General features: G+C 36.7%; 1 long non-coding RNA gene across 5 annotated transcripts; it reads left to right on the forward strand.

Annotated features, from left to right (window-relative positions):
* Positions 1 to 1,044: 1,044 nt before the first annotated feature.
* On the forward strand, positions 1,045 to 10,938 carry LOC105282166. 5 transcript variants are annotated; one of them, XR_894450.3, is made up of 5 exons: positions 1,045 to 2,025; positions 2,734 to 3,029; positions 5,793 to 6,084; positions 6,445 to 6,922; positions 7,794 to 10,938. It is a non-coding gene; the product is annotated as an uncharacterized LOC105282166 (long non-coding RNA). The 5 variants fall into 5 exon arrangements; XR_894451.3 differs by having other exon boundaries at positions 1,053 to 3,029; positions 6,445 to 6,527; positions 6,694 to 6,922; XR_894449.3 differs by having other exon boundaries at positions 1,058 to 3,029; positions 6,445 to 6,527; positions 6,737 to 6,922.
* The last annotated feature ends 6,497 nt before the right edge of the window (positions 10,939 to 17,435 follow it).

The raw sequence follows: 17,435 nt of genomic DNA on the forward strand, positions 1-17,435 counted from the left end.
GTTTATTGTCGATAAAATAATTTAATTTGATAGATTGAAACAACTCAGTCAAATCTACATGTTACCTTCAATTCGACCAAAACTGATGGATAATGTCAAACTTTAACTCTATTTCCGATTTGCACCAGGCTCCTAAGGTAGTCACGCCACTTCCATACCGCTGTCGGTCGTTAAACATACTTCGGTCGGTGTATAAACGCAAGTAAAGCTCCCAAATCGATAACATATCATAAGAGGAAAATGTGAATATTATGTTTGTTGGTAACTACATGTTACATGTCTAACATTATTTCAGGATAATTATCGATTGATATTGCAACGGTAAATGTAATTATAAAAGTATTGTCAGTTGTACTATGTATAAATTGTACAAAGAATAATAAATAAATGATATATAAATTTTATTTAAATCTTCTTTATCTAAATCTTCCTTCTGCATTCTATATACAGGGTGTTTCCTAAGTAAGTAGACAAACTTAAGGAGGATATTCCTTGGCTTATTTTAAGAAGAAAAGGTCATATAAACATATGTCCTAAACTGCTTTGTTTTCCAAAAAAAGTACAGCACTGCAGTATCATGGCTGCAGGTGGACATTTTCAGCAGTTACTGTAATGTTATTATTTTTCTTTTTAGTTACTATTTTCTTTTTCGTTATAATTTTTCTTTTTGGTTACTATTGTTTTTCATTTGTTTCATTTGCAATAACACAAACTGTTCTATAATAAACGAAAAGTGAACGAAAACAGTGATGTACTTTTTTTTGGAAAACAAAGCAGTTTAGGACATATTTTTATATGACCTTTTCTTCTTAAAATAAGCCAAGGAATAGCCTCCTTAAGTTTGTCTACTTACTTAGGAAACACCCTGTATACTATGTTTGCTGCTATTATAAATAAGTTTTTTATTAAACAATAAAAACTTCTTTTATTAATTAAAAATTTAGCGTTTATATTATTATGCATTTTAGTATATATACATATAAGTATGTACGAACTTTATTTCATTTATATATAAATATTAAATAATTATCTTTTAAAGTATTATTTTAATTATTATCTATATGTATAACGTTATAAAGCATTAAATCTTAAGTTATAATGAAAAAGTCCAATAGTATCCGTTGAGAGTTGCAACTTTGTATTGGGAAGTTGCTTATTGTTTAAACTCTTTAAAAAAGAAAATGTTCATTAATTAAATAGTTTGCATTATAGCGTGTTGCAGTTCAACTTGACGTAATAACGGAATAATAAAATCTATATTGTGCAATAACGTAAAAGAGTGTCCATTAAATACCACTTCCTCTGCATTTAAAAGCTCTGCAATTAAAAAAATATTTGATATATTCAACATTTTTATCGCTTAACATAATTTCCTTATCTCATCTAAAAACATTATGTCAATTTTTATGTGAGTTTAATATTTAATATGAAGCAAACTGCTTATGTCATACGCAAGACAGATGATACAATTAAAGCATACTTGAAACAGATAAAAGGTATTAATTACAATCCCAAAAATATTTTATGCAATACGTAAATAGAACACATTTTTTAATATTGATAAATACACATATATGAAGTAAGACTAGACAGTCTGAATCGTATTCATTGTGTTACCGTTGTATCTACTTCATTTTATTCGATAGAGAAGTGGTAGTGGTGGTAACTGTCACCCGAAGACAATTTATGTTAATGACTGTTCGTAACCGAGGAGCGTCGAAGTCGCTCGACAGAACAGTCTGCAGATCGCCGTAGCAGCGGTCGGACACGAAGCTCCTTGCTCGAGTTTCGAATCCTCCCCACTCCTACCTCCTGTATTCACCACCTTACCGTGTTCTAGGTGTTCCATCCCCACGATGGCGACGCCCAGCGCCGATTCGTGCGCATTTTCATCCCCCAACTCGGGAAAGATTCGTCCTCCCATGGACGTCTGTGCGCTTATTGGAAAAGAATTATTCTGTGATAACTCAGTGTATTAATGTAAAATTAGTGGACGCGTTAAGGTGTATATTGGTGTACTTGCTGGTGAGTTTGCACTCTGTCGTTTCGTTAATATTTGTTCAGTATTGTTCATGAGGAAAGCGATAGTTGATGATGATATCGAAGTAAAGAATTGCTTAATCCGAAAGGAAGAAAATATATTCTGTTTTGCTACAATCCGTATTTAAATTAACAAGGCAAACGCTAAACGAGCCAGAACAGTTTTTAATATACACGCATCATATATCGGAATTCTCCATGTCCTTGATATTATCTACTTTTACCAAACGAAAATTAAAAATGGCCACAGAGAGGTAGAAAATGATACGTTATTGCTTAATCATAATCATGAGAGTCTTAGGTGATAACCACATACAATATTATTTGTTTGACACAATACCAGTATTAGAGAAATCTTTTTACTACAGCACAAATTTAGCTTTATTTAATACAACAAATTTACGATGCAAACTATTCTACATACATTTTGCGTAAAACTGATAATAAAATTCTTTTGTTCAATTTAAATAGATCTTAATTTTCTCATGGACACAACAATGCAACTGCTGCATTTACTGTGTACTTTTCAGTCAAGTAATTCAACGTTTTCAACACACAAGTCCACTAGAACAGATCAATAATCCTCTACATATTCTGTTAATTGTAATAAACAAAGACACACACACATATGTAAAATAAGTAAAAATATCCGCGAAACGTACAAAACGCATTCATCCACTGACTTCTTTTCAGTCGTTTGCTCGGATTGTGCAAGACTGTAAAGATTCGTGCCTTCTACTTCGCATAATATGCTCGGACCGTTGTATTGACGTATTCAGATGAGGAAAATGGATATTAGCGTTAGCGTGATGTCGATAGTCAGCGAGTTACACTTCGCCGTGTACAAGGCACCGCCGCGGTGGCGCCGACGGTGGCGAATTTCACGATTCCTCTATAGCTTCTCGCAATCTGGCGGGATGCCGATCGATTTGCACAGTGCTCCTCGTTCGCAACACGGTTCCATTTCGGTTCATTTCGTAACTTGTACGGTAGGTACCGTACATAATAATTATACAATGTAAAATCCCTATAGATCGGTGTTTGCATCGTCGCCAAATTTTTAACTGAAAATTTTACGCTCGATTGGCATCTTTGGAGAAAGAAAATACATAAAATTAGTGAAAAAACGTGATTCTAGTGGTGTAATAATTCCGAAAAAGAAGAATTATCCCATGCGTCATTGCTCATTCGTTTGCGTTCACAATTGTACATTGTTCAGGAATAACGTCAGAATTATTGATTCGATTGTAGTTTTCACGCACCAGTATTTATTAAGACTGAACATAGATTATTTTACAGCATGAAAATAGTATTATTTTATCACGCATGAACATAACAAACGCGTTTAGGGATTTGTTAACATGTTATTTTTTATCGAAAAGTATGAAAATGAGATATAAGCAAAATTTCTTTTGTGTTTTTAAACGAAATTATATTTTATATTATAAAATAGTGCACTCTTTCGCGAAACTTCCGTCTGTTAAACACGCTCCTCCAAAAAAATGTTCTCGAGTTCTCTACAAAAACGAACATTTAAAAGTAAAATTTGAGGCGGCTATATATGCACGAAAAAACCGGCTATCAAGGACTTGCTACTTCGTTCGCATTCCTCATCTAACCGTCCAATCTCGAAACCAGTTAAGTATCTTCCCACGAGGGTTGATCGTTTCGAAAAAGAAATTCATATTTTTCATGTATTTCTGAACAAATACTAAATAATAAATTATATATATTATTTCAAAAATGCAAAGTATACACAATTGTAAGTTTTAAAAAGATCGAGTGCTCGATAATAGTATTTGGGATGATAATAGCATTTGCATTATTCTATCCATATCTATTTCCGAAGAACGTACAAAAAGAAACATGTTTAAAAGTAGAGAATCTTTCTTAAAGATTAGTAAGTTGACGTATGGAGTGCAACCGTAAAGCGGCATGTGGATGAACAGGAGGTAGCGTGACACGACAAAGCATTATAAGTGATCGATGTTGTCCATCTTGTGTATGAGAAGCATGGCCCACCATGATTGTCATATGTACATACTTAACAAGGATATTACTACCAAAGAATCAAACAGCACGTGCTAAACACGCGTCTTTCGTTATCCTCCGCCTGCAAATAAATTTACAATAATATTCAAATAATTTTACTTTGCAATACTTAATAAAAAGAGATACTCCGTTCTAGATTTTGTAACGTAACATCTTTTATATTTTTTATATATCTAATAAACAACTAACTTTAATCGCAAGTGTCTTGTGTTAGTGATAATCATACAAGTTAAAATGCAAATATACGTGACAGATAAAAGAACAGAATAAGATTATAAAACTTATTTATTGCGAGCGGTTTCATTCTATATTCTTTGTTCTATGCATATTGTGTATAGTTGTACTTTATTACAACTTAGTAATACATTTGTCAAATGCAAAAGCTTGGTCTCAGCATTCTCTCACTTGTTCCGTGTATTTTGCATTTAAAAATTCGCTTATTGTATTGCGCACGCTGAAGATTCGAAACAAAAAACAATATTACTCGATTATATTATTTCGTATAATTCGTTTTATAAGCCTATGTAATATAACAAAGTAACCTTCAGTTTAGTAACTAAAAACTCTTGCTACGGCTAAATTAAAGTACTGTAAAGTGTCACGAATTAACACATTTCCGCAAGAAGTGACGTCACGCAGTGCAATTTGTGCATGGGAGACGCAATAAGGTCTTGTTAATCTTTCACAGACGAGCATGCACAGTCGAATCTAGCCTGATAGACCATCATATCGGTATTATTCACGCATGCAATCTAACACGTGTACTGGATCTAATGCTAAAAAATGTATGTTCACTTTGACGTAGTCACACCAATTTTTTACGGTCGCAATTCATTTCTATGTAAAGAATAACGATTCTCTCAACGTTTTGCTTTTCTTGGTATTTGAGCAGGTATCACAGCAGGTCTGCTGCGTAGATAATAGGTTTCGGATAACGGCAAGCTATTTGGCCTTCAGTATTTCGTATCTGACCTGCGAATGTTTCCAGCTTCACCCAAGTTTTTTCCCTTCGAGATATTCTACATTGATGCACACTTTCTTCACTATTGACAAGAAAATACTGTGTGGAACTTTCAAAATTCTAACGCAAAACTTTATATTAATTCTTAATACAAAGTTTTTTTTTATTGTAAGGTCCGTGCGAATTTTTTAACAAAATCCGCATATACCTTCCAGTTGACTCAATACTATCCAAATCCATATTCACGTTACATGATAAAATGAATACAGAATTCCATGATAATATTACTTTTTTATCATAATTATTCGTTTTTATAATTTTAATGTTTACTGCATATGTGATGTATTTTATAATATATTTATCCGATATCAATGAAAAATATATATCATATATACATATTTTCAATGTAATAGGCCGATGTTCATTAAAAACGGCAAATAAAATGCTTCTTCTTTCATTTATATGCTATTGTCTATTACATTGTCTATTTCATTAAAATTTATTAACATTGTTTTCTGAATTTATCGTTTTACTACGTAACTTGCATTAACTTGCAGCAATTATGTCAATAGTAATATTTGTCTAAATTGAAGATTGCTCTTAATCTTTAGCCTAAACTGTATCAAGTTGTTTCGATAAAGACTCGCCATTGTAGGTGGATTCGCTTATTATCGTGGCACAAAGGCTGCATGTGAGTTCCCCACGGATGCTGTGAGCCCTCACGTGGATTTCATTTCAGGATAGCATAAAATGGTCCTGAAGGGGGCAGAAGGGGAGAAACACGAGGGGAGAAGCCGAGGGGAAAAGAATGGAGTTGCGGAACGGCCAGAGGCACGAGGGGGAAGGGAAAGAGATGCCGGTTGGCAAGCAGATGCTTGCCCCGTTTATTGGTTTATTCGTCGGCCATGACGTTCCGTCCGGCCATGAAACAAGCCGGAGATTCTCCTTGTGTTAGAGAGCATCAAACGACGAGACTACGACTGCTCTTCCTACTAAAACGCATCGGCGAGCTACTTACTCTCGAGCTTTATGTAAGTAATCTTCAGCATAAACTATACTACTATGACTCAGAGAGATGGTAGTTGTGCTCAGCAATAAATTTACGAAGAATATTTGAAAACTTTATTTGTTTATTTCTGTATAGTATATTTTATTTATTTATTTTTGTAGTATATGATAGATTATGCAATACCTTCTGCACCATAAATAGGTTTTATTTATTTTGTAGACTTTGGAATGATGTTTTTATTTAATATTAATCGGTGATACGTTTATAAGTGTCACGTGTGCTGTGTATGTGAGATAAAATTATAGATTCAAGTTAATGATGGAAAAATTAATATTCGATATCAATGTTTGATTGCAAGATTTAATTTGTTTTGTTGTTTCAGTTCCGGAGATAATTCTACGCCGTTTCTTCCTAAGAACATTTGTTGGCATTGTATATTGCATATGCACAATATTTATTACGCAGGTAATTTTATATAAAGCAATGTTATTGTATATGATATATCTAACAAAAACATTTTGTTTTTGTGATTCTTTGCTACATCGTGATTCTGTGTACTACATATGTTTCTAAGCTGCAAATATTTGAGCTAAATAATTGCAAAAGTTTTTATATAAGAAATTTTGAGCAGCACAGATACAAACAGCGATTTTGATAGTGATGTACACATATAGATGCTATTCAGTAATGGCGTCCTAGGCTGGACGGAATACTCGGGTCGATAGAAGCAAAGCCGGTTGCCTGAAAATATCTTTTCATCTTATTGCCGACAACCATTCTCGCCGACAATAAGCTTTTCGATGATTTGTCCCCAGGGATTGAGACAACAATGTTCAAACTGTGTTCCATTATATTTAAAAGTAAGTACATAAAATTTTAAATGTTTTTATATGGTAATCATAATAATTTTTAGAATTTAGAAGAACACTTAAAAAACTATATTTATGTAGATAATATGCAGTTTTAAAAAAGTAAAAGATAACAAAATCACGCAACTTTTATCTAGGGAATTTTGGTGTTTTTATATTACGTCATGTGTCGGTAAAGTCAGTTGCGTAATGGCATCAAGCAAACAGCAATATCTTTAATACCATAATCATAATAAAATCAATTCAGAAAAACGATAAAAACAAATTTTTTATAAAAATTTTAATTTTTAATAATGTCGGAAACGAAATGAGAGAGACGTTAATGAGATGAATTGGTATCGCGTAAATCTCCAAAATGAAGTATTCTTTTTAGTTAGATCTACAATTCTTCGATGCTTTATATTTGATATTTTAGCAATTTATCCTTTAAAATAGACATAATCCCTGTAACAGTAGCTAAGCGCGTTGTTATAAGCAAGAAAGAGGCAAAATATTTTGAAAGAGGTCAGGTATCTTCAAATTCTTTAATCCGGATCAGGATGCTAAAGTCATCGTTTAAGAGGATTAAAACATCACCAGCCAATCGAAAGGGATACCTAATACTCCTAATAACTCAAAATTTCCTAATTTTCAGAAGATAACAAAAGAAAACAAATTTGGAAATGGAAATGTATTCTAACGTTATCTTTACATTAGTCGTTTCTTATTCCGCATTCCTGCTAAGTTACAAAAATGTAGACGCAATGTCTTTATTTTTCTATTACAATAGAAACAAACGTCAAACCATGTCATTCCCAAAATGTGCTTTGTATTATATCATGTGTACACGATATTAATATTTCTGATAAAAATATTTCTTCAGAGTTCATGTACAAACGACTAGTCTACGCGACATGACCAAGTAACCTGGAAATGAAAGGTACGTCGACACACGTACAGGAATAAAAGGAGTTGTACCGCTAAGAAGACGAAGAAGAAGAAGGAGAAGAAGAAGAAAACCAAGGAGAACGCGACCTTGCTACATTCAGCTGTGTCATCCTCGAGCCGTTAACGCTCAGGTGGTTTCGATCCCAGGGACGAGCATCAATCATCATCGGTAGTGCAGGTGTAATGTGATCATTGTCACTGAGATAACCCAGTACGATATTCACTTACGAAGCGTGTCAAGTGACATAACAGAGTTTATCTATAACGGCGTATCGAAATACTGAAAGAAGCAGCTTCAATGTTTGCCTCCCCCGATTGCGTGCCATTTGTTAGGGCAGGTCTTTGACGAGCAAAACGCATTATCCATTCAATCGCTTAGTCACGTGTTGCAAGTAGTAGTGTTGAAATTGCACACTTTTGTAAACGATATCTTTTGATTTCAAAAGTAGATACGAATATTCGTATTCAATAGACCTAACCGTAACTTCTTGTAGGATTTCTTCCGTAAGAAACAAGTGAAAATTATTGCACGGCTAACAAGACGTAAAGCAAACTGTTATATTGACAGTGTTATATGAGAAATGCCAGCAGTTAATTGAAATAGGTGTGATAGGAAAGTACTGTGATTCTTTAATTGTTAAATCAAGAAATTATATAACACGGAAACATACTGATTATGTAATTAGCGAGTTTACTGCTACTAGAACTATCGTAGATTGATATTGCTTTTCACAAAACTATCTGAAAATTAATTTGATGAAGAAAAGAATTATTAAATTACATGTGTAATTTAACATTTAATTATTGCCGACGAGATACTCCGTGAAACTTACACAAAGTTTATCGAAAATAGGTTCTACATATTAACTTTCTTAAGGTATGACTCGGCATATCTGAGTTATTTCCGTATGATGCGTTTCGTAAGTATGTTAATCTGCAATTAACACATATATCTCCCTACTTTTAATAAAAAGCATCTACGAACCTTAAATAGAAATTTAAATTGCTAATAAATAAGAATATGCATACTGCGTTATGGAATCAACAGAATACGTAACACAGGGAGTTTCTTCAGGGAGCTCAGACATTGACAGTAATATTTATTTTTAGCGTAGTGTAAGCTGCGTAATACAAACGAATAGGTATATATTTGCAATGAAACTATAGAGAAACTGAATTAATAGAGGGATATTTTCAGATTCCTAAAAACCTGTGAAGTCTACTGAAGATCACGTACTGGGCGGACAAAGAAGTTAAGACCGGCACGTACATCAAGTGTTCTTAATAGATTAGAGAAGTGAATATAATAGGCGAGTAAACGATGTGCCATACGAGAAAGCAAAGCACGCCCAGTTAATGCTTTACATCTACCCTGTAGATCCGAATTTGTTTGATAAGAGGCGACAAATTCGGTTCTAGAGAGGTTTGTGTGGTGCATACAAAGCAACGGTGATCTTCGAGATTGAGTGCAATCAGATTATATATAAATCTACGTATAATCGTGCCATTAAATTAACATAAGATATTGAGCACCGAATTCAGTTAATAATTATTCGGAAAGACTTGAACGTGCGTTTCCCTGCAATAAATGTTGATATCGACGTCGTTAACGTCTCAAGGTTTCTGTGATTGTAATGAACGTTAATGTATTCGTATGTAAAGTATATGCTAACCTGACTATAACGGAATTTATAAAGCAAACAGGAGATACAGGAACATTGTAGGTATAATATTCTCGCGCGCGCGCGCGCACATGTCGAGTTCGGATGTGTGCTACATGATTGTATAATTAGAAAGGTACAATTAGGTCGCGCGGAATACTTTTGAGTTTACTCGCGCGTATTATGAAAGAGTTATTAATAACGATGAAAAAATAACGAATGCGAGAAAAAAAATTAATGAACGTCATTACGCCCATGGACTTGGTTGCATGCACGTTGTTATACTGTCGATGATGAACTGCTACGTCTAGCGTGACCTGTTGCACATAAGTTCGCTCACATATCGCATTAAATTGCACATTCTCCTCGTGCCTTATACAGGTAGATCCAAATCTTGCTTACACAATCGATATTAGTGTAAAATGAAATGTACGTGTAAATATGTACCGTTCACGACGTAGCTTAGTTCAGAAGCAAGTAAGTTATTTCATGTCGAGCGAATGTTCTGAGTGAATATCTGACATTTTTTAAAATTAATAACATCTATAATTCATTTACTGACTCTCTTGAACGACAAGAGCTTAATAGACATATTCTAGTTCACCGTTTTATATATAAAAATATTTCTTTAATATATTTTTTATATTGCGATACTCTCACTAATGTACTTAGTGGCTTCCAATTTTATTTGCATATATTTAAAAGTATATGTATATTATTTACATCTATTTATAAAATATTTTATTTTTTAAAACGCAGTTATTCGTTGGATGGATATCTGTCACATGCGGATGCACGATTTCTTGAATCTTTCTGTAAAGGTCGAGGCAAATCCATTAATCTCTGATCGTGTTCATATTAAAATGACATGCCAGGCGTTACGCAACTGCTCATAAGTGCTAATGAAGTGCATACACAGGTGTAATTACCAATCGAGTGGACTGCCCACTTTTCACTCGTAGCATAATATAGAAGATAAAAAATGGTGATTTCATAATCACATGAAGAGGAAAAACGCTACCGCCTCACACAAATCAGCGATTCCCAACTGATCGCACTCTGGTCATTAATATTAAAAATTTTCTAAATATTGTATAGCGTTTCTTTTTAAACTTATAATTCTTAACGGTAGTAATAATATAACGTTTCTTCTTCAAAAAAGAACAAAATGTTTTTCTCCAAAGAATTGCAACAAGAATACGATGAGAGCTTTATGACTCCAACCGACTGAAAATTATTATTACAAAATAGAAGATGTAAGCGTTAAACAATTAAAATTGCACGGAATATGCATAAAGATATAAATAATTGATTCATGAAATGTAATTAAATATAATAACATTATTAAGATATTGTCGACACCTGTCGATACTTCTCTGCTTTAAAATATGTTACATGAAAAACTTTGTAACATCTCTAATTCAAATGTGTCAGTCATTAATTTAAGCACTTATTATAATTATAATAATGTAGCTTTAATTACACCAGTAACATGCCATGATTAATTTGATAGTTAATTTGTAATTTATCATTGTGTTTTCACTTATCTTAATCAATCACCTTCTTAACTGCTTGATCACAGGTAAATATCTAATCAGTGATTTGATCGTGACTAGCATATATTTGACAACAGGCATAAAAAACTCAGCATAAATCATGAAATTTGTATATATGGATAATGATTTACTTCTAAATGAATATCTCGCGCATCTGTGAAAATGAGTGAAATTATTTTATTAATTAAAACATTATTAGATCATTAACTAAGTAATCCAGGTCGCGTCTTGATGACTATACAACTCAATGTAATGATGTTCTGGAGAATTTTATTGTTTGTTTTTTAAAGCTTGCCTATTGTTAAAATTAGTATATAATAATATAATAGTTAAAATTAGTATATGAACAAGCTACGTTGATCTGTCACAAGTATGCGTTTAGTTTGATCTATCGCCATGTAGATCCGGATTACTTAGTTAACGATCTAATATCTTTTATATCATCGATTTCTGCAGGACTTCTCGATTATGCAAACAGAGATTATCCACTAATCTTACTACAATGTACAATCAGCTATTATTCAAATTACGCTTGCATTCAATTGTATTATATACAACGCATCATTTTCGCAAATGAACGTGGCGAACGTGAGATATCATTGATGTAACGATTCCAATTCCAGTTTGCTAATAACGTGACATACACGAAAAAGACATGCGAGATCCAATCACGCTTGTGGCGCATGTTCATCTCGACGCAGAATGCACATTGAGTATCGATATTACTTACACCACGCAGGACGCACTACGCTCCGGGAGTTATCGCACCGAACATCGGATCGCGATGTTCGCCGGACGTTCACGTCATCGGACTCGCCATTCTGGTTCGAGTGGCGTTGCTCGGATGGAGACAAACGGCCACGCGCGCCGTAGATACGGTTGGACGCGTTTACGTACGTTTCCCCGAGATCCTCGCGCGGAGTCTCGTCTCGAGTCTAAATCCACATTCGAATGTGCGAGAAAACATAGCAAGATTAATGATTTGTGTGACACGCGAGGGAGAGGGTGCGCAGACCGCCAGCCTGCCTGCCTGCCAGGCTGCTCGCTCGCCGACGGCGGCTGCGGCACGGAACGTCGCGCGAAGAAACGCGAGGAGCTGGGGCAATAGCTTCACCACTTTTCTCGTGGCACATTGTCCGTATTTCTCTGTCACGCAGCGGCGAGCCATCTTACGAAACTATTGACCCGATTCCGCAGATACCGCGTCACTTTGCGCGACGTCCTCCTCCTCCTCCTTGACAGATCGGACGGGAAGGTGTAACTCGCGCGCGATAGCTTCTTTTCTTGTATCGCTTCACTCGTGAGGAAGGATTCTTCTTTTATTTCGCACGGCCGATCGTTTGGTTGCACATGCAATGTTCGCTCCGAGAAACGAAATAATCGCTTTTCAGTTCGCATGTTCTGATTAAGATAATCTGCGAGGGCAGAAGTAGTTTTCGCGAATAGTTCACTCGAAACGCGTGTCTTGGGAATAATGGTCAATTTTATTAGTCGGGGAAAGACAGGCCCGTATATTGATTTCGTGGAAATGAAAATAATGCAAACGTTAAGGGAAACAATATCTCCGTCGCTTTTTGCAATATGCTAATTACGTCAATTATGAGTTATATCTATCCTTCCCCAGCTCCTAACGCGCGGTTATCTGATTAGTTTTCGTAAATTACATCGTTCTATATTTTCTTCGTAGTGGTGATTGATGAATTCTAGCCGATTAACATTCCAGCCTGACGCGAGGTATTCATTAGCTGCCGGGATTGTGCCGTGTATAGAAATAGGTGCCTTTAACTCATATTAGCGTAGCAGATCGAATGCGTTTTCCCTGATAGATCAGAAATATTTATACCTTATAACGAATTGCATTTAGAATTAATATTATATTAGACCGTTAACTATAAGTAATCCGGGTCGTGTCCAGATGAAAATGAATCAAACTAACACGTACTTATTATGGCAGTACAACATAGCTTGTCGTCGTTGCGTATCAGTTTTATATCAGAACAAACAACCTTGAAAAAACAAGCAACAAAAGTCTTCGAAATATCACTACATTGCCTTGTATTGCCATCGGATCCGGATTATTCTTAGTTGACTCAATATTTTAAGTGCACTAGATTGACACCAGTCTTAGAATCCTGCGAGCAACCTTTGGGAAGCTAGAGAAAAGCTAAAAGATACGACAGGAATATGATGAACGTATAGGGTAGGCATCAGCACGTTAGGATTTACGATACAGAGATGCAGGAAGACAGAGGGATTAAACTGAACGAGTAGTCCTTCGCTCAAACAACGCAAACAGAAGGGGCATTCGCCTTTTCGGATGGATTCGCGTCTCCGTGACGGATGAGATCTCTTCAATCACGGGGGAGTCCTTGACGGGGACGGACGAGCGACACGGGAAATGAAAAAGGACATCAGGTATGCAAAGGCACGTTCGATACATTCCGCGTAACCTTAACATCATTCGATCTAATATTCACGCGCAAAGTTGCCAACGATCGTCATCTAATTGAGCGTCGGCCGTTCCATATTAATGTTGCTGGCTGAGAGTTTCCTCTAATCTCGTGCTCATGACTCTCGTCTAAGCTGTCAGATTAATACGAGGTACTCGAGAAACTCGTTCCGCGCCAAGGAATTATTTACGACACGATTATTCCGCGATAGTCCGGCATCGTGGAATCGCGAGCAGTGCGGCTTGAGTGACAGTTATTCGCAAACATTCAGCCGATACCTGAAAATCGCGGTGCGGTTGGCATGTCCATCAATTCGAAATTGTGATCCGGCAGGGTATAACGAATTTAACAAGCGATAAGGCGCGCTGTGCCGTAGGTCTAGACTGGTAGGCATATGCACGGGGAAGGAAGGCAACTTTTGATGCCTCTGGCCTTCGGTTCAGCCGTGCATCTTGTATCGGACGCGGACAGAAAGAGGTCGGCATAGATCTGACGCCCGCGATGAGCGCCGCTGCGGTATAATATTAATGATGACTGGCTCGCCCCTTTGGAAGAGGCTGTCTACTCGGTCTGTCCTGCAGTGTCCTTTTTCTTCAGGCACGGATGCAGTTTCTTCATAATCGGTTTATGCACGTACTTCATCTATTAATTTGTCTGGCATTGATAAACTTCCAATTTATGCACGCGAGTTTTCTATCTTCTTTTGCGCGTGCATTTGTTACTGCGACGTTGCTTTTTCTTTATCGGTTATCTCCTAACGTAACTAGTTGTTAATTGAATTCCTCGGAGTTGTATCCTCGGTGTAGTCCATCTGTCAAATCACACTTCAAAATTTCATTACATTGGTACACAAATTATAATATCGAGATTTAAGAACTCGCAAATCTATTACTTCTGCAAACTGCTTTTGCTTATCTAAGCAATACATGTATATGTGCGTGTGTATATAAATATAATCTCAAGATTTATTGTATTTGCATATTTATTGTGTTTATAAAATATGAAAAATCAAAAGAAACAATCTTTTTAAAAGAAAAAAATATAAAATACTTTTTTACAGATTTATAATTATACAATTTTTTAAATATATTTTTATTAGAGAAATTTACTGAGTTTTCTGCGTGATTCGATATAATATAAATATAGACCAAACCATCTTTTTTCTCGAAAGTTCTTCTCAAGACGATTCTTCGGCAATATGGCGGAAGGGTGCAGCGACTTTGGAGGATAGCAGATCAGGCGGTAAGGCATATCCCGCGGGGAAAGATGGCTGTGGCCCTGACCACCTGCTGCCTCTTTGATTCCGCCGCTAGAATCTCATTTAGCCGTGTAATCCCGATGTTCATTGACGATGGATCGCCCGTCCGCCGAGCATTGTAGGTGTACTAAAACATTTTACATCGTCTAATACATCATCGATCGAGAATAAAGAGTGGATCGGCAATACCAATTACCAATACCGGAACATCCGGTTGAACAAAGAAGTGCTCCACACGATGAAAGAAAAGCTTGTCAAGATATCTTGCTAGAAACATAATATCCTTAAGATATCGCGCATGTACGAGAGAAGAAGAGAAAGATGGATATTTCTCTCTCCTTTCATTTTAAAACTTAATTTTCCATATATATTAGGCTATTAACTAAGTCCAGATCGCGTCTCGATGGCGATACAACTCAATGTTTTGTGATGTTTTGAAGAATTTTATTGTTTGTTGCTTAAAGGTTGCCTGATTCTGTTATAAAATTAATATACGGCAAACTATATTGTGCCATCATAAGTATGTATTTGATTCATCGCGATCTGGATTACTTAGTCAATGATCAGTGTAACCATATCATCACCATATTACCACCATACTATTAAAATATGTCTTTTATGATGCCTAAGATCTCTCAGAAGAATTTTCCGAGTCGCTTCTTCGTAATTTTTTCACATTAAAAAGATAAAAATAATGATTAACAACGCAATAGCAATAGACTTGTTTAAGAAGTGTTTAAGACGACGAGTTAAGCGTGGTAAATTGCACCTCGTAGTTCTCGGTTTCCGTGGAAGACCGTGATTCGGCTTTCCTTGGCTACCAACTATGAATAGACAGCGATTGTTTGCGCCGTGTCATGGTTTTAGACTCGTCTTTAATTCAATTTGCAAGTGACTTACGGTGCCTACTCTCAGTCACCGTGTTGCGCATGTCTCATAATTGGCTTTTTCTTGTTCATTGAGAACCAATCTGAATAACGGTGGAATAAGAAGTTCACTTGGACGTGATCCCGGACGTGAGGACCAACGCCGCCAGAATGAGCATCATCAAGTGAATAAGGTGTAAATGATAAAGGTGCATCAATTGTTATACCTTCTTAGTAGCTAACGACGAATGGCAGTCTGATCACTCGAGCAAAATCTGACTTCGACTTCTGACATATACCTTTTTCGATTTTATTTAATGCAATGCAAGTGAACACAGGATTTTATTAACAAGTGAGAGGCACATAAGGGAGGACTGGACCACCCAGAGTTACGAATGTGCATTCATATTGCTTTCTGCTATTTGTTTATAAAGTCGGATGATTGGGGAGTGACCGAAAGGGAACCGAAGAAGAGGACCATCGCGTCCGGGGCCCGGCATTGCGTCTTAGCTGGCGCGGAAAGGCAAATGATTGATACCACAATGAGACGCGTCGACTGAGGATGCCGCTCATCAAGTGAATCAGCAGCAAATAGTAGCGGGCTAATAAGTGCTATTATTCCGTCGCCGTGACGTTATGCACGTGATACTAGGTACGTAAATACGGAAGAGGTGAGGAGGAAACGAGAAAAGGAGCAAGAGGAGGAGGAAACGAGAGAGTACTGTTACGTCGATACATGGACGAAAGAGAGAGAAAGTTACTGTTAGGCGCTGAACTCCCTCGTCCAGCCGCCGATGACCAAGCATATTTGCACCCAAGTCTAGACTCGGGCAGACCGTCGGTCATGCACCAGTCCAGGTTGCCCCGAGCCACGGTTGAATGGCTATCCACGCACGCATTGCGCGCTTTGGCAGTCCAGTTTCACTGCGCAGTACTCCAACTTTTCACCAAGTAGTCTCCGAGCGCACCTAACCAGTGTTATTAATATCCGCTCTTATCATTATGCCCGATGGAATAATGAATTCCGTTTCTAATCTTGACACGTCCAATATATGGCAGGATACTCGCGTTGAGCGTGCGTAGTGAGGTATCGTAAATTCGCAGCCGTATTCACGAGTGTTCTTTAATCAACAATCACCGTTCCGAGATCAGAGATATACGTGGAACAGCAATACCAATATTTTAATACCTTGCAAACAAGGTGGAGAATAAGGGAAAAGTTGCAAACACCTTAGCGGGGAGACTTTCAAATATTACTTTTGTGGGTTCACGCTGAGTGTACGTATGGTGCACGCGTTACACGATGTACGTGATTCCACGGTGGCTAGATCGTCTGGTATCATCTCGGCTATTCGCGAAGAGCTACACGTAATAGCGGATGCACGAGTAGGAGGGAGATATGGAATCGTTGGTGACCATTTCTCGAGAGTTGCTGGCGGATAGGATGAGGACGAGAAGAAATGGAGACAAGGACAAAGATCTAGATGGAAGGGAAAGAAATGAAAGCTTGTCAGAGCTACGGAGAGCAAAGTGAAAGAGAGACAGAGAGGGGGAAGAGTGGGAGAAGAGGAGCAAAGGATGCGATTGCAGAAAGGGAGTGAGAAAACTGGAGAGAAGGAACGAGACGGAGATCTAGGAGGGTATTAGCCGGTCTGAAGGGTGGATGCGAAGAAAGAGAGTTCCCTCTTTCTTATATATTTTTTCTTGTATTCTCCAGCGTTCCTTGGGAAAAGTTTGTTGTTTGAAGCAGCGCTCTGCCTCTCCTCGACCATTAATCATGCCGAGT

The sequence above is a fragment of the Ooceraea biroi genome, chromosome 10, assembly GCF_003672135.1.
Source record: "Ooceraea biroi isolate clonal line C1 chromosome 10, Obir_v5.4, whole genome shotgun sequence".
Taxonomy (NCBI): domain Eukaryota; kingdom Metazoa; phylum Arthropoda; class Insecta; order Hymenoptera; family Formicidae; genus Ooceraea; species Ooceraea biroi.